Source organism: Lactuca serriola, chromosome 8, assembly GCF_051521515.1.
Source record: "Lactuca serriola cultivar US96UC23 chromosome 8, Lser_US96UC23_V15, whole genome shotgun sequence".
NCBI lineage: Eukaryota > Viridiplantae > Streptophyta > Magnoliopsida > Asterales > Asteraceae > Lactuca > Lactuca serriola.
This window is the reverse complement of record NC_136415.1, coordinates 122,004,553-122,019,321: the sequence shown is the minus strand read 5'-3', so window position 1 is coordinate 122,019,321 and position 14,769 is coordinate 122,004,553. Positions and strand designations below refer to the sequence as shown.

General features: G+C 33.6%; 1 long non-coding RNA gene across 1 annotated transcript; it reads right to left on the bottom strand.

The window, feature by feature from the left end:
* Nucleotides 1–6,838: 6,838 nt before the first annotated feature.
* Nucleotides 6,839–9,156, bottom strand: LOC145069590 (uncharacterized). The gene is made up of 3 exons (XR_013689568.1): nt 9,032–9,156; nt 8,302–8,939; nt 6,839–8,086 (listed from the first exon to the last, which is right to left on the bottom strand). It is a non-coding gene; the product is annotated as an uncharacterized LOC145069590 (long non-coding RNA).
* Between the last annotated feature and the right edge of the window lie 5,613 nt (nt 9,157–14,769).

Below are 14,769 nucleotides of genomic sequence, written 5' to 3'. Positions count from 1 at the left end.
GCTGATTTCTAAGTACATGTCAAAGCTAGTGGGAGCATAAGTGTTATGCTAATAATCATCATGTTAGTGGGAAAGAGTTAGCAAGTTAGCAATGTTAATTATAGAAAACAAAAGGTTTCAATTGGAAAAAGTTGTTTTGCTATAATTAAGGGAGAGGAAATTATACTTCATCTCAAATCTATAAGCTTATATCGTGAGGTTTTAATCATTTAGTCAAGGATATATATATGAATTTCATGTTGGAATGGCTCAACATAAGGAAATTCTGTATATGGGTCCATTATTTGCGTTCTAAAATTCTATTATGATTACGACATCCCTTTTCATAATCTGAATTATGAGAACTTGGCAAATTGAAATGGACATATTATTGCAAAAGACTGGTTTAGTCTTTATGTGAGACATCATGAATCGTGTCCCATATGCTTCAGATATAGGATCGATTACATGTGCTATATTCATCCTTTCTAAAATTTTCCAAATGCCTAGGGCATTAAGAAGGGATAAGGTTTAGAACTGGATATGACTAAAAGGATTAAACAATTGTCGAGGACAATCTAAGGTTTACCAAAGATTGGGTGCTCAAGGACAGTTGGAAGTATAGTGATAATTTTGGAAGGACCATATTGACATAGTCTGTAAGGAGGCAACTCTTGTTCAGAAGTGATAGTCAAAATGGAATATGGAAATGTTTCAAAGTTAGAATTTTCAATATGTTTAAGATTAGGAAACTTAATGCAAGAAGGATGTTTCCAAGGAGCTGATCTCCTTTGGAATACTCTGTAATGATTGTTGTCAAGTCTTTCTGACTTTGTGCATAATCATTACAAGAGGATCAATGCATATAAGTTTAGAATCTAACAGATTTCAGTAAATGACATGAATTTGAAATTCTTGTATTTGCAGTAAGGATTTGGGAGTGTGAAAAGAGAATCATTGAAGTTATGTTCAATTGATCTATTTGACGAAGTAAAGATCATAGACAAACATAGTATGCATACTTGGTGTGTGGCATGACTAGTGTTTAGAAAACATAGTGTACATACTTGGAGCATGGGACAACTATTGTTTTAAATTCAAGAATAAAGTTGAGTGTTGAAACAGTATACAATGAATAATGTGTAATCATATGGTAATAAATAAAAGGTGTTTTATTTATGTTCATAGGTTTTGATACCATATTGAATTCAATTATTCTTGTGTTTCATTTTGCATGTTTTGACTTCCCGAATAAACTAGGTTATTCAAACCATCCACAGTCGGTCATATGTTGGAAGTAGATATGAATTAAGACTATCATGGGTTGGCTTGTAGAGGTCTAAGGTGTTAGACAAAGGGCTACAGCACTCATGAGTGCTCATAAGTTCTGAGTATTGGATTCAACCCGCGCTCATTGGAATCACTTCATGGATTTTATCACGAGTGATCATGAGACGATAATATCTTATATTCTTCAAACCTAGAGATATGAGTTGTTACTATGAGTTGGTTGTACATTGATTGCACGAAAACGCATTTGGTAACTCGGTGCTATAAAACGTGCCTTTGTGTATGATTCAACAAATAGTAGAACAAGCCATATGAGTTGAAGTTTATCCATTCCTTTTACCTTCGGGATAAAAGCGATATCTGTGGGCCCCTCGATGATTTGATGATGACAAATGGAAGTGCTCGGTCGGGCCAGGACTGATTTGATTTGTTCAATTAGTCAGTCGTCATAAATCGGAAATCGGGAAACAACAAATGGACAGAGAGAATGATTATAATCCATGTCTCAGTCCATATGATATCTAGAATGGAGGAATATATGATCCCTTATCTAATGGACAAGTTCGTTGACAAGATCAGAGTTCGACAACGGCTTTAAGAGCTACGATTTCCAGTTAGGTTTGAAGTCATACGCAATAATAGTTTTAGACTTATCCAAGTGGGAGACTGTTGGATTAATGTCTAAGTCCATAACTATATTTGGTATGTACTTGACCCGACCCGGCATGGTCCATTTGGGTTGGACTTCACCGACACAATTTATATGGATAATCTTTTGAGAATAATATGTTTATGATTAATATTAATATATTATAAGTTCTAATATATTAATATGGAATCATATTATTTAATTAGTATTGATCAAGAATTAATTAATAATTAATTAAGTGATCAAAAAGAACTAATTAAATATGGACTCTTATATATATGGAATGGGCCAAGTTCATTTAGGTTGGGCTAAGCTTTCATGGATAGTCCATAGAGTGTTTAACCCATGGATCCTAGGAAATGAAAGGTCATGGGTATTAGGGTTTAACCCTAATCCTCCACACTATATAAAGATGTCCTTGGTTGGTGAAATTGGCACTAGTGTGGTACACTAAGAAGGGCTAGCCAATTTCACTAGAGAGAACCAAGTATCCATATTCTCTAAAGTCTTCCAAGGTGTTTTGGTGATTTGTGATTCCATTTGAGGCTTCCACACTATTGGGGCTAAACTCTTAAAGCTTGAATACATCAAGCTACATCAAAAGGTATGTCATCTAACTAGTACTTTGTAGTATAAGAACTTCATAATATGCTAGTTAGGATTAAAGCCTTGGAAAGTTCTTATTTGCATGTATTATAGAGAAAAAACATAGATCCAAGGTTTATAGGGTTGCATGTACACCATAGGAGTGTTAGAATGCTCAAAACCCAACAGTATACTCCTTTAGAGTTATTATGAAAACATTTATGAGAAACCTTTTACAAATCCATAGTTTGAGTCTAGAATCACACGAGTGTTCACCCAAATCCCTCAAACAAGGGCTCTATTACCAACTTGTAACATCCTAATTCTCGGAATTTTTTTTTCATTTTTAAATATATATTTTCGTAAGACATATTCAAGGAAAAATCCTTTATTTGTAAACCATAGTTCAAAATCAGAGTAATGAGGAAAAGTGTCGTGAAATCTCAAATCACTAAGATGTATGTGTGTACAGTACCAACTTTGCATCCATACGAACCGATGATGTACTTGGAAAAAAATTAAATCCATAATTGTAAGTCAAAGCTTAGCGAGTTCCCCAAAATACCCCAGACAACAATACATATACAATGAATGTACACATGAGCCTTCATTATGACTGAACCGACTCGTAAGGCCTATAATACACCTAGACTGCTCCCGAGCCTACAACATAATCTAGACCACTCCCTTTGGGCCTACAATTTGACTGGACCGCCTTGCAAGGCCTACAATACACCTGTACTGCCCAGTTATCTTGACCTTCAACATAAAGCAAGATCGCCTCAACCCACCAATACAATATGTCGACATATACACATAAACAATAACAAGTACACATGTAATCATAACATATCTACCTACCTAACAGAGCATAACCATACACAAGGATACATAGACCACTACAACATAACAACATCCTACACATAAGGATACATACTGTGGTACAAAGTATAGTGAGAAAACTCATATCATAGTCTAGCAGATAAACAAAACAGCTCACAAAAATCCAAGATCTGGTACTACGAGTCACCTATACATCAGTTAAAGGCATATCCTCAACCTATAGCCTAAAAACCCTCAAGTTGACCAAAAGTCAACTTGGTCAAAAAGTCAACGGTTAAAGTCAACAGCCAAAAGTCAACACAAATGATGACTACGTTGTAACCAAGCAGCTGCCACGTCATAGAGACTTCATGAAAAAACAGTTGTATAGAATGCCTATCGCCACGTTGTGGTGGCCAATCCACCATGTCATGGAACTTGCTCTGACCAACTTAATACATTAAGCTCTTAATCCTTCTAACTACTCATTCATACTTTCCATAAGGTTTTATTACACGCAATGCATCATAAAAATAGTTAACTTATAGGCATGTATGTCTAATGCATGTCTTATGCTTAAGCTAGGTGAAAATGAATCCAAAACCTCATTCATGGAATCAAAACTCTATCAAACTTCAGATCTGGACCATATAACCACAATGGGACCTCAAGGATCCATAACGTTGCCAACTTTATGGAATCCAAGCACTCAAACTAACTCAAACATGAAGAACAATACCTAAAGTCCTAGATTTAGAAGCATGACACATAAAAATTGGAACTTGAAGACTCAAAATGGTCCAAAATATGTGCAATGAGGTGGCAAGGGAACTTGCTTGCTAGATCTATGGTCAAGGAACACCTTATTCTCCTCCAAGACACCAAAAGTCACGCATAAGCTTTAAGAACACAAGAATGGAGGCTAGGGCTTGTTTGGGATGAAAGGGAGGTGATAGAGGATGAGGATGTGAAAATCCTAGCCATCACATTCCTTAAATAAGGCCCAAAATCCACAGGACTAGGGTTTTGCACCGTGGCGGCCACTGCATCGTGGACAGGATCTTGGCATGTTGTGGTGTGCATAAATGATGCAAGTTTTCTCCAGCTATTACCATGTCATGGTGCATCCTTCGCCACATCCTGGTCCCCATAAATTCCACAATTTAAATCTTTAATTGTCATAAACTCATGGGAGTTATTTATTTGGAAGTGGTGTTACAATGTGATCAATATCAAATAGAATTAGAGGATGTTGATGACTAATATGTGTTAGGTAATCATCTACCTTATGATCATTGCTTGTTACAATTTCTTAGAAAAACAAGTGTTTTGGTATGTTGTATATTTCATCAGGGAATAAAAGATGGACAAGACAAGGATGGTTAACATCATTGTAGTTTTTGTTGGTTCTGCCATCACCTGATAATTGAAAATGTAATAACAAGGGAGGTTGGTCAGTTAGTATATCTTAGATAAAGCTAAATGTAATTAACCCATTCATGAAATTTGTAATAACTAGAAAATGATAATGAAAAGAAATTATTAATTATTAATTACTAGTAAGCAAGAAGATGGACACGAATGAATTTGTTCTTGATGTTGTGCAGTCCACATGGGCATAGTACATACATCCATCGTATTTGTAAATCTAAAGATTCGCCCTATTATAGAAAGAATGGCCGCATACTCTGCATCTGGGATCATGTTTAGCCTTTTGATCTTCTATGGTGAAGGAGGATGAAATTGTGAGGGGATGAGAATGATGAAAAACATCATCTGGTTTATCTTGGATTAACAATGTTTTTGGGAGGGAAGCATATTCAGTGTGTGTATGGTGAAGTTTGTACAAGTAGTACTACATTGAAGATCATGTTCCTTCCCACAAGAACTACACTCGCATAAAACAAGGTTTGTGATAACATATATTAGCAAGTGTGGGTGGCACATATGATGTATGATATTTTTTTCTTATTTCCACTGCACAATTTACATAAATCCAAAATTTCACATTCAAAACAAATATAACGTATTTCACTTGGTTTTTTCTTACTTCAACAAATATCGCATTGCCAGTTATAGCAAAGCATAAAAATGGTAAGAGGATGTCGGTGGCACATGCTCTACGAAAGTGTTGGAGCTCGACACAAAATTTGTGAAGTAAGAAATCACATGATAAATCTGTCATACATTTGTAGTAGTACATGTGGTACATAGTGATATCCTATGACACCTGTCACATGCACCTTGAAAGCACTCTTTTGTAATCAGATCATCACCATCATCATATTTATTATCATCGACATGGTCATCATCATCACCATCACCATCATTATCATAATAGGAAAATGACTTACAAGCCCAACAAAGTTTTCAAACCGTTCAAAAAACCCCAATTATGTTTTGTTTGTTCAATAATACCCAACAAACTTAACTTTTTGTCTAAAAAAGCCCAACCAAGTTACATTTTTGCTTAATTCTATGGAGGTCAAAGAAGATAAACAGATGATGTGACTTATTACCATATCAGGAAAACGACTTGTAAGTGCAACGAAGTCTCTAAACCGTTCAAAAAACTCTAATCATGTTTTGTCTATTCAAAAAAACCCAACGAACTTAACTTTTTGAATAGACAAAAACATGATTGGAGTTTTTTGAACGGTTCAGAAACTTTGTTGGGATATTTTAGACAAAATGTTAATTTCGTTGGGTTTTTTGAACAAACAAAACATGGTTAAGATTTTTTGAACGGTTTGTAAATTTTGTTAGGCTTGTAAGTCATTTTCCCCTGTCATAATCATCATCATCATCTTCTTTTTCTTCATAATGTAGTTGCAAGCCAATGAGCTTTAATGGATGCTCGAGTTCATGTACTTTAAATGCCTACATGTCTTTACGATAAAGATGTTAAACTCCTTATCCTGTATATTTATAATAAATAAAAAGAATATGCGCCAAATTTACAAAATTGAATGGCTTTTTTTTCCCTGTGTATCTTTTAGTTTTTTTGTTAACCATTTTTTTTTCAAAGAAGCAATCCATTAGTTTGTTAAAAGGGGTTCCTCGTGGGAATTTAATTTTCTTTGTGTAATTTACCAACCAAGGTTTCCTTCTATTTATCATTTATAATATAGAATTTCTTGTAATTATTTTTATATCAAGAAATTACATAAATTATGATGTATTTTATGAATGTTTCAATCATTAGTAAAGATAAAAATATGATACTATAATGTGTACATTGTTCTCTCAAGATCTTCATAATTCTTAAAAATAGTGTCACACTGTGGTGTTTTTTTAAGGAGTAAACACAACTAGTAATGTGGCCGTGCTCCGCTTGGGTCATAAGGGTTTTGGTGATTTTTGCAATTTCATTGTTTTTTTTTTGTTTGTTTGTGTAGATTTTGATTATATAGTTGTATTTTTAAATCCCCACTACAAACACAAAGAAATAGAACAAATTCAATCAAAAGGCTTAATATATTGATTCTAATCACTTAAAAGTTGAAACCATGTAAAAAAAGATAACCCTAACGGACAAAGTTACTCGGCTTGTTCTGAAGAATCGAAGTCAATATTTCAAATCCGATCCCAGTGTCCACGTGTTTGGCAAGTAGAGGTTTCAAGGATCCACCGGCTTCCATGTTGAACCGTGGAATAGGAAAAACAAACATGAACCATAATGCCAATGGAACATAAAAACTATGCATTCTTACAAATTAGAAAAACTTGAAGATCTTTACCTGAATAAACACAATATTCCATATTTCAATCAATATATTGTTAACTAAATCTGCAACATCATGACCACCAATTCTATCAAAGTGTATTTCAATACATGGTCTAGTGAGAAAAACTTAACTTACTTTACAAATCAGATCTGGAAAGCTAAAAAATACACTAAAATGAAAATGTCAGTCTATACTTCAATTGTCACTCTTAAAATTTGGAATAACACATGCATATAATGTTCTTCATTCGTAAGTTTAAATCTGAAAAATTAATTAGTAAACTGAGCATAGAAAATTTCATGTTTTAAGAACCACTATCTTAACTCCAGTCATTGCTAAAAAATCAAGTTAAACTTAACATCGAACCATTTTTTGCAACTTTTGATATAAGATGATCGATCTACGGAATAAGAACATAAAATATACCAATGTTATGTAACCAATTCGAAGAATAGCTTAGAGATTTACCAAATACGAAGTGACAATGCGGTTTTTGACTTGCCTCTTTCAGTCACGAATGGATTCATTACCCTAGAAAGTAGAAACCTACTCAAATAGATAATTGCTGTACCAGCTCCAGCTGTACATTTAATCCATGACTCGAGTACCTTTCTTCACCCAGATTTTCACAATCTGCTCAATTTAGAAACAACACAACAAAAGTTAAACATACGATGTAAATAATCTATGGGAGCTGATTTTTCCAAAGCGTTTATTTATCTTTCCACTAAAAAATTAATGCATTGGACAATTATGCCCTTCTTTAATTATCGAAGAGAGAGAGAGAAAGATCTTTTCAAACAAAACGCAGGGGGCTCCTTCCTGAAATCTTCTCCAAGAATCATCCTTCACTCCCATTCCTACTGCATCTCGCTTCATCAAATTCGAAATTGAATCCCGTCCTGGTGTTCTATGGTATCACTCTAAGTTCTTCAACTTCATCCTTTAATGATCTCTTATCTTCTCATTACCCAAATAAAATTCAAGTAAATTCATCTCCATTTTAGTTTCCTCGTCCACATCTATCCAAAACCTGATTGCAATTTGCAGAGAAAAAAGTGGAATCAGAGGTAAAACCAACAAAGATGAGAACTTGAACAAGTTAAATGGAACTAAAGTGTGCTTTTCAGATGTAACAAATTTGTGTGGTTTCAATCGACATTGTTGTATATTGTGTCGTTATTCGATTGGGAGGTGTTAAAGATTTATGGGAAACTGATTGCCAGGCCACCAAGAACAACCTTTTACCTGGTAGGATATTTGGGGTTAAACATTTTGTTGTAATCTGGAATCTGTGTGCAAAAACCCCTTCCCAAGCCAGCAAGCAATTAATGAACCAGATTTTGCCTTCAGTAGTGAAAGATTCTTACCCATGTCGCAACTCGATGAGCTGTGGCTGAAGTTCGTCGTCTCTGACCTTCTCAATTTGTTTCGAGATGGAATTGCAGATCTTTGTGTTTATGGAGTACAGATCGTTGACTTCTTCTTCGATTCCATGCTTGTTGCTACCAATTTCACCGCTTAATTGGGAAGATTTTTCAATCGTAAAGCCTCTTAATTTCATTAACAGCCTAAAAAATGTCGAAATCATCGATAATAACTCAAAAAGCGCAAAAGGTTTTAGGTTTTATGATTCAACGATCTGTTATCTGTTATCATATCTTAACTTCATCGTAAAGCTTCTTCTCCCAGGCGTATAGCCTCCCTAACGTTGATAATGGTTGCCGGATTCCATTCCTCCGGTCTCCTTGAAGATATCACTGCTACTGTTGATTCTCGCCCTTCTCGATGAACTCCGGGAGTTGCTAGAGAGAACAATTCTACTGTTCTACACGCATCGCCGATTTGTGCCATGCAATCGATGGAATAAACTTCTTCGGAGTTTTCTATCGATTGAAGAAAAAAAGGCGAATTAGTCGAACTAACTTTTGGTTATGGTGAATTGCCACGGATAAAAAAGGTTTTTAAACACTAATACCTTTTGAATGAAGATGATCAGGAGGATCCACATTGGAGAATCGAGCATTTTTTAGAAAATGATATTCGACGTCTTTTAGGACTTGGGAAGGCATTGAGTCGTTGACTTTATTGGAGAAGGGTAGATTGTGGTTCTTGATTTTCTTCGTTGGAAGATGCATCCGATGGATACGAGGGTGTGTGGGAGTGTTTTTAATACTTAAAAGTGTTTTTTTTAGAAAAGTGCTTAATGGTTTATTGTTTCTTCTAAAAGGTTTAAAAATGTGTTTGTAAAAACTAAAAAGTTAATAATATGTTTTTTTTTTAAAGTGTTTGGTTTTATCTGTAAAATGATTAAAAAGGACATGTTTTCATATTAAACATTTTTTTACAAAATAAATAATATAAATTTTTTTACAAAATATATAATATAAATGTGTTTGGATTAATTTTTGAAGGAGCAAAGGCTAAAAAGCCAAAAGTCACAACTTTTAAAATCATAACTTTTTTTCTTGCCAAAAAATCATTCTAAAAGATCTTTTATTATTGCCAAATAACTTTTCAGAGTTTTACCTTTTTGAAAAAGTCAAAAGTCCAAAAAGTCATTTTAAAAGTTTTCCCAAATATCCTTTTACTATCCAAATAGTTATTGTTTTAGTTAATTCCCATAAAACATGTAAACTATTTGGACCTGCAATTGAGGCTGTGGGAAAACCATGGATGAACACTGCTCTACTTCATGTTTTGTATTTCAATAACAATCCGTCAAAAGAGAGAGACAAAGAAGATGACGGGAGGTCCAATTGACCAAATTTGTGAGTCTCCAATTAACTGGAGAATTAGGATAATAAGTTATATATCCAATTAGGTTAACAACCAAAATAAATTGGATAATGAAGAGAGCTTATTTAGTTAGGAAATCTAACTGAGAGAGGTTTATGGAATCAAAAGGATACATGATATAAAAAAGATACAACAGTATGCGATGGGGCCTGTGATCGAGAGAGTCGGAAAGGGAAATTAGGAAGCCGCCAACGAAACTAACACCATCGCACAAGACAACAACATCGATGGAGATAAGGAAAATTGGTGCTTGGTGTCCAAATTCAGGGTTAGAGAGACAAAGATATATGAAGAGCGGTGGAGATCCTTTGACCTAAGGTGTTGCATGTGGAGAAAAGATTATATGAAGACGCGGTGGAGATCCTTGGACCTACGCGTATTGTCTTGGCTTTGGAAAAAATTCTGTCAATACCTTATCGGGACATAAGTGATTCTATATTACAACCATGCGGCCTTGAAGTATCTCATGACCAATAAAGATGCTAAGCTACAACTGATTTGGTGGATTCGTCTTTTACAAGAGTTGTGATAGATGCCAACGAATGGGAGTTGTGTCCATGAGGAATTAAATGATTCAAAGCCCTATCTTAGAGTTCTCAATTGGTTGAATAACAACTTGGAAGCAATGGCAGACCCTTGAGTTGCCAGGTGGTAAGAAATTAAGATTGAGTTCAGTCCATATGAGTTTGGATTTGTCATTATCCTTGTCTTGTGACTATGGTTTTGACAATTCACATGGATAAGAACACATACACCATAAAATCTAAGGGTCATAAGGTTTCTCTTCGATTCATGAAAATGATGTTGAGGAAACACTTCCACCAAGTAGATTTGAAGCAGATGGCAGAAGGTCTAAACAATTGAGGCTATGATTACGACATCCCTTTTCATAGTTCTGAAATTGTTTAGACACACATGCATGCTATCTAAGGAAAGGTGTATGATTTTGATAAAGTTTTTATCAAAGTGTCTCGTATCAGAAATCTGAACTTTGGTAAGTAAGTCAATAAAGTATTGATTTCTAGAAGTCCAACTGATTTCTGAGTACATGTCAAAGCTAGTGGGAGCGTAAGTGTTATTGCCAATAATCATCATGTTAGTGGGAGCATGATAATTATGATAAATGTTGCAAGTTAGCAATGTTAATTATAGAAAACAAAAGTTTCAATTCATGTAGTTGCTGGGGTTGAAATGTTGTTTTGCTATAATTAAGGGAGAGGAAATCATACTTCATCTCAAATCTATAAGCCTAGATCGTGAGGTTTTAATAATATTTAGTCAAGGATATATATATATATATATATATATATATATATATATATATATATATATATATATATATATATATATATATATGAATTTTATGTTGGAATGACTCAGCATAAGGAAATTCTATATATATGGGTCTATTATTTGTGTTCTAAAATTCGATTATGATTACGACAATCCCTTTTCATAATCTGAATTATGAGAACTTGGAAAATAGAAATATTGTAGCAAAAGACTGGTCTAGAATCATGTCTTTATGTGAGAAATCATGAATCGTGTCCCATATGCTTCGGATATAGGATCAATTGCATGTGCTATAATATTCATCTTTTCTAATATTTTCCAAATGCCTGGGGCATTAAGAAGGGAAAAGTCTAGAATTGGATATGACTAAAAGGATTAAGCTATTGTCAAGGACAATCAAAGGTTTACCAAAGATTGGTTGCTCAGGGACGGTTGGAAGTATAATGTTAATCTTTGGAAGGATCATATTGACATATTCTGAAAAGAGGCAACTCTTGTTCAGAAGTGATAGTCAAAATGGGAATATGGGAAGGTGGAAGTTGTTTAATAAATCTGTGTAAGATTAGGAAACTTAATGCAAGAAGGATGTTTCCAAGGAGTTGATCTCCTTCGGAATGCTCTGTAATGTTTGTTGTCAAGTCTTTGTGACTTTGTGAACAATCATTACAAGAGGATCAATGCACATAAGTTTAGAATCTAACAGCTTTCGGTAAATGGCATGAATTTGGAATTCCTGCATTTGCGGTAAGGATTCGGGACTGTGAAATGAGAATCATTGGAGTTATGTGCAATCGATCTATTTCACAAAGTAAAGATCATAGACAAACTTAGTATGCATACTTGGTGTATGGCATGACTAGTGTTTAGAAAAACATAGTGTACATGCTTGGATCATGGGACAACTATTGTTTTAATTCAAGTATAAAGTTGATAGTTTGAAACAGCATGCAATGAATGATGGGTAATCAATATGGTGATAAATAAAAGGTGTTTTATTTATATTCATAAGTTCTGAGACCATATTGGATTCGATTATTCTTGTGTTTCACTTTGCATGTTTTGAATTTCAGAATAACTAGGTTGTTCTTCCTGAATGACTAAGTTATTCAAACCATCCACAGTCGGTCATATGTTGGAAGTAGATATGAAGCAAGACTGTCATGGGTTGGCTTGTAGTGGTCTAAGATGTTGGACATAGTGGTGCTACAACACTCATGAGTGCTCATAAGTTCTGAGTATTGGATTCAACCCGCGCTCATTGAAATCACTTTATGGATTTTATCACGAGTGATCATGAGAGGATAATATCTTATATTCTTCAAACCTTGAGATATGATTTGTTACTATGAGTTGGTTATACATTGATTGCACGAAACCACACTGGTAACTCGATGTTATAAAATGTGCCTTTGTGTATGATTCAACAAGTAGTAGAACAAGCCATATGAGTCGAAGTTTATACATTCCTTTTACCTTCGGGATAAAAGCGATATCTGTAGGCCCCTCGATGATTTAATGATGACACATGTGAGTGCTTGGCCAAGCCAGGACTGGTTTGATTTATTCAATATGTCGGTCGTCATAAATCGGAAATCGGGAAACAACAAATGGAAAGAGAGAATGATTTATAACCCATGTCTCAGTCCATTTGATATCTAGAATGGAGGAATATATGATCCCTTATCTAATAGAGAAGTCATTGATAAAGGTCAGAGTTCGACAGAAGCTTTTGAGAGCTATGATTGCTAGTCGGGTTATGAAGTCATACTTGGAATAATAGTTTTAGAATTATCAAAGTGGGAGACTGTTGGATTAATGTCCAAGTCCATAACTATAATTGGTAAGACTTGACTCGACCCGACATGGTCCATTTGGGTTGCATGGCATCGGGACAATTAGATAGACAAGCTGAGGAAAAAGGATACTAGTGATTTATATTAATATATATTATAAGTTCTTATATATTAATATATAATCATATTATTTAATTAGTATTGATCAAAAATTAATTTATAATTAATTAAGTTATCAAAAGGAACTAATTAAATATGGACTCGTAGATATATATGTGTGACGGGCCAAGTTCATTTAGGTTGGGCTAAGCTTTCATGGATAGTCCATGGAGTGTTTAACCCATGGATCGTATGAAATGAAAGGTCATGGGTATTAGGGTTTAACCCTAATCTCCACACTATATAAAGATGCCCTTGGTTGGTGAAATTGGCACTAGTGTGTGTACACAAAAGGGCAAGGCCGATTCCACTAGAGAGAACCAAAGTATCCTTATTCTCAAGGTTATTCCAAGTGTTCATGGTGTTGTGTGAACCATTTGAGGTGTCACACTTGGGGCACTAGGGATTCAAGCTTCATGAAGAGACGTTACATCAATAAGGTATGTATTCTATACATTTTATTACCCAAGTATCAAAAGATTGTATGCTAGTTAGGGTAATACCATGGAATATTCATATTTGTATGTATAATAGAAAAAACATAGATCCAAGGTATTTAGGGTTGCATGTACACTTAGGAGTGCTAGAATGCTCATAACCCAACAGTGGTATCAGAGCCAGGTTGTTTTCTGTTATATTGATGCAAATGTTTTATTTTCAAAGTTGAAAAAAAGGGAAAAAAACATGACGTTTGTCAAATTTTAAGATAATTACTTGTTTTTGTGAAAAACTAATTATTTGTAAAATTTGAATCATTTGCTATATGAGTTGAATTAGGTCAAATTTAGTAAAAGATAAAATGATATGATTATTTTATTAGTTTTAAAAGTTTGATCTAAAGAGGTTTTTTTTTTTTTTTTTTTTTTTTTTTTTTTTTTTTTTTTTTTTTTTTTTTTTTTTTTTTTTTTTGAAACCTCCATAAGTTATGTATATGAAAAGGTTTAAAAAAAAATGATTCAAAGTTTTTATAGAGTTACAAAATTTGGTGTTAATGTTTTAAAAAAATTCTGTAACTTATTCTTAAGTTATGGAACATGAAAAGTTTCATCATAAAACAAGCATTTAACTCCATAAGTTATGGATTACCAAAATTTTTATGTTTCCTTGATTTATGAGTTAGTTTAGATTAATGGAAAAAAAAATTGTGTTTTAGTTGTTTTCAATCCTAATTAATCTAGAGGTAGTTCATGAAATGTGTTTTTGTAACTTGTCCTCAAGTTATATAAAAGGTCACATTTACAAATCTTAAAACTCATAAAAGTGTCATAGGTTACATAAAAAATGAAGTCTTTTTCATTAAATAGTATTATGACTCCATAACTTGTCCTCAAGTTATGGATGTTTAAGAGTCACTTCTTTAAAAATGTTATTAAAGAATAAGAGGTTACATAAAAAATGAAGAGTCTTCATTTTAATGAACCATTAAACTCATAAGTTATGAAATGAAAAGTTTTGAATAGTTTCAAAAACTTGCCCATAAGTTTTTGAATTTGAAAAGTTTTCCCATGAATACTTTAATTCCAAGTTTAGCCCTTAGAATTTTAAAAGTTAAAATTCAACTCTTATACTTTATAATATTATAAGTTAATAATATATATATATATATATATATATATATATATATATATATATATACATACATATACATAGAGCTAGGTTCAAATGTTTTTAA